Below are 3787 nucleotides of genomic sequence, written 5' to 3'. Positions count from 1 at the left end.
TGTGGATGCGAATGCCAAAAATGGAATCAGTAACCAAAAACATTAATGCGCTTAATGACCAAATATCTTATTTTTGTGATGACTGTTTCGTGAGATATTCATATTTAATGAATTAAATGAGCTTTCATGTGAAAGCCAAAAAGTCCACATTGATAGGAATATAAACTACATCATGGTCATTTTAATGAACGTGAATTCGGATATAACACGATGAGTCGATGGACCCTGTTTTTCTCTTATAATTATATAGCCACGTATATATAACCTTATGGATATATATAACATTATATATAACATTTAATGGACCCCAACCATCACGTTATAACAGGGCTACACTGTATATAATTTACTGCTCGTGGTATTTCAGTGATCAAGTACAGGTGACATTATAATGAATTTATATTACTTACCCTTAATATGATGCCTCAATAGCCATCTCTGTACCCCGTCCTCATCATATCGTACAAAGTAGTTTCCTGCTAATATAATAAAAAAGTAAAACTATAAAAAAAATTGCAGAAACATGGATATGCCATTTACTAACGAAGTCATCAATATAGCAAGCTATTTATATTAATATGCACCTTTGTGTGTGTAGGGTTATACAGGGGTGTTATATATATATATATATATATATATATATATATATATATATATTATATATATATATCTATCTATATATATATATGGTGTATATACACCATATACCTGTGTATAACGTGTATATGTTACAATTGTAACTGTAAAGGAAAATTTTCAATTGAAGTATAAATACATATACAATATATACATGTAAATTATAAAATATCGCACAAAATGATGCAAAAAATTATTTGAAATAGAAGCAATGAATGGGTTTGTTTTCACTGGCAATATGAAGGCTGAAATTTAAGAAAAAACTACACTTACCATCAGATTGCTTGAGTACACAACCTGTGTACCATTCTCCATTTGGTGAAACAAGCAGAGAATTCTTCTTCTTTTAAAATTTGTTTTCTATAAAACACAAGAAACACAAACTTCAAAATTTAATACAGGAGTTCACTGAAAGTTTGTTTGCCTTGTTGGTTTTATTGTCGAACGTACTAAACTAATAGACTAATAGTAACAACGAAGCTATTTATTATAATATAAGCCTGCTAAAGCCACATAGGTAGGTGTAATATAGGAATTAGGATTAATAGGGCATAGATAGCGTATGTCGGTATGATAATCAACATGTGTATCTAACTACAGCCTATACTATAGTAGTGCGCACTGTACACAGTACAGTAGTAGTAGTAGTAGTAATGTATAGACTAGACCGGCGTCTAGGTAAATCTATAAATAAGATAAAGTAACCCTGCGAGAGAGGCTACGTACGTTATCGTATTTCGGTAATCTAGTACACCCAGTAGCTTAATTTAGGTCGATTATAAGTATTAATTACTAACGTTGAGTTTGTCTAAAACATAGGGTCATAAATACGGCCAGGATACACCCGACATGTATAGGGCCTATACTATAGAAGCGTATGCTAGTTCAAGTTGTTGCAGGAGTGCCTGATTAAACTGAGGTTAGCAGATCATTTGTTTAATTAATAGACTTTGTGTCCATACGTAATTACAGGTAATCATAACCTTACCGTCTGCTATTAAGTTAATTTAGGATTAATAGGGCATAGATAGCGTATGTCGGTATGATGATCAACATGTGTATCTAACTACAGTCTATACTATAGTAGTGCACTGTTACTGTACACAGTACACAGTACAGAGCACACAGTACAGTGTACAGAGTACAGTGTACACAGCACAGTAGTACACAGTACAGTAGTAGTAGTAGTAGTATTACTAGTAATGTAGACTATATGCCGGCGTCTAGGTAAATCTATAAATAAGATAAGGTAACCGTGCGAGAAGAGGGCTATACGTACGTTATCGTATTTAGGTAATCTAAGTACACCCACTGGCCAGTAGCTTAATTTAGGTATATTATAAATATAAGTATTGAGTTGAATTTGTCTAAAACATAGGGTCATAAATACGGCCAAGATACACCCGACATGTAGGGCCTATAGAAGCGTAGTTCAAGTTACACCAGGAGTGCCTGATTAAACTGAGGTTAGCAGATCATTTGTTAAATTAATAGACTTTGTGTCCATACGTAATTACAGGTAATCATAACCTTACCGTCTGCTATTAAGTTAAACTTCTGCCGCCTTCGCAACGCCATAATCGCCATTGTGCTACTGACTATGCAGTACCAAACACGCATGCGCGTGACGTCATCCGAGTGGGACGAGTGGGGACTTCTCCACTCGCATCCAAATGGTCATGCTTGCAACACACACACACCGCGGGAAAAACACCACACAGAAAGCGTAAAATTTTGACGTGTGGGGACAGTAACATATTTAGTTACTAGGTGACAGCACATGACGAAATATACGATAAACTGCTATCTTTACGAGTGGGGACGTCCCCGGTTGTCAAGTGTCCCCAGTTCGTGAGTTAAAAACTTGAAAATGTCCCCAGTTGTCGGTGATTACAAACACACACACACACACACACACACACACACACACACACACACACACACACACACACACACCACACACACACACCCACACATCGTGACGGCACGTCACGCACCACACGGCAACACAGCACACACACGACACACAGAACTTACCCCGTCTTTTTTCTTTCTCTACTCCTCTCTTCTCGCTATATACGGGCGGCGGTGGATGGTCTCAGGTCATCTCTCGATCTCTCTCTCTCTCGCCTTTCTGCTCTCCCCTCTTCTGTTCTCTCTCCGCTCTCTCTCTCTTCAGCTTCGTCTCTTGCTCTCATCTCTCTCTCTCTCTCTCTCTCTCTCTCTCTTTCTCCTCTTCTCTAGGTCTCGTTAAAGAGCGTGTGGTCACATCACTGTTTTACCGTAAGGCGTCACCTCTGCTATTAGCCAGAACAGATCGGCGAGGCTGTATCCGCGCTGCAACCACGGCATCTCAACTCCACGCGACAGCTCGAAATTCTCATCCGTAACAAACATGGCCGCCAAGATAACGCAGGCGACCAGCTGCGCGAACGCGAACAGCTTCACTATTATTGCCAATGAGTTTCCATACAGATCGATGAAGCGTGCGGGGCGGGAACGACGCGACGTCGTGCACTCCACCGACGTCGCCGTCGTCGTCGCTTGTCGTCTAGCAAGTTTGGAAGCTTGCATAGCGTTGCTATCCGTAGTATTCTTCGCCTCCCGTTGAATTCCTTCCGACGGCTTCTTCTCGCCGCTAGGCAGCGCTGTCGTCGCATCTACTCGACCGACGGTTTCTCCGCTCCTCTCGGGTGTTGTCGCCACGCGTTTGCTGACGGTGTGCGGACGTGCCTCGCCGTCCACAGCCTCGTTCTCACGATGGATCGTCACGCGCGTACCGCACCTACACCACAGCGTGTAGCGGCGGTACCGGTGCTGCCCTCTGGCGTTACGACAACTCTCCATGTACTCGGCCGTGCACAGTCGCATCATATCTTCCAAATGCCGATCGAGTTTGAAGCAGGCGACGCAGTCGAACGCACCGGCGTTCACCTCCTGGTCTACACTACTAAATAGCACATCGGGGTCGCAGTCGATCGGAGACAATACTCCCGCATTTTCTGAAGACGTAGCGAGTTCCACAAGCGGCGATGACGTCAGATGTTTTTCTTGATGTTCGTCGGTGTCAACTGTCGTCACTAGGGGGCGGGTCGATGACACATGGTTGCTATCGCTTGGTGTTGTACTGCAGGAGAGAAAAGCGGGTATA

The 3787-nt window shown here is 41.7% G+C and overlaps 1 long non-coding RNA gene across 1 annotated transcript in view; it reads right to left on the bottom strand.

Annotated features, from left to right (window-relative positions):
• The window catches only part of LOC106813049, a 5690-nt gene extending 3104 nt beyond the window's left edge, over nucleotides 1–2586 (bottom strand). The window contains exons 1-3 of the long non-coding RNA XR_001394419.1: nucleotides 2172–2586; nucleotides 910–996; nucleotides 411–479 (exon numbers count right to left, since the gene is read on the bottom strand). This is a non-coding gene — a long non-coding RNA (uncharacterized LOC106813049). The remainder of the gene's footprint in view (nucleotides 1–410; nucleotides 480–909; nucleotides 997–2171) is intronic.
• Between the last annotated feature and the right edge of the window lie 1201 nt (nucleotides 2587–3787).

Source organism: Priapulus caudatus, unplaced genomic scaffold, assembly GCF_000485595.1.
Source record: "Priapulus caudatus unplaced genomic scaffold, Priapulus_caudatus-5.0.1 Scaffold718, whole genome shotgun sequence".
In the NCBI taxonomy this organism is placed as follows: domain Eukaryota; kingdom Metazoa; phylum Priapulida; class Priapulimorpha; order Priapulimorphida; family Priapulidae; genus Priapulus; species Priapulus caudatus.
The sequence above is the reverse complement of the archived record's forward strand: the minus strand, read 5'-3'. Positions and strand labels throughout refer to the sequence as shown.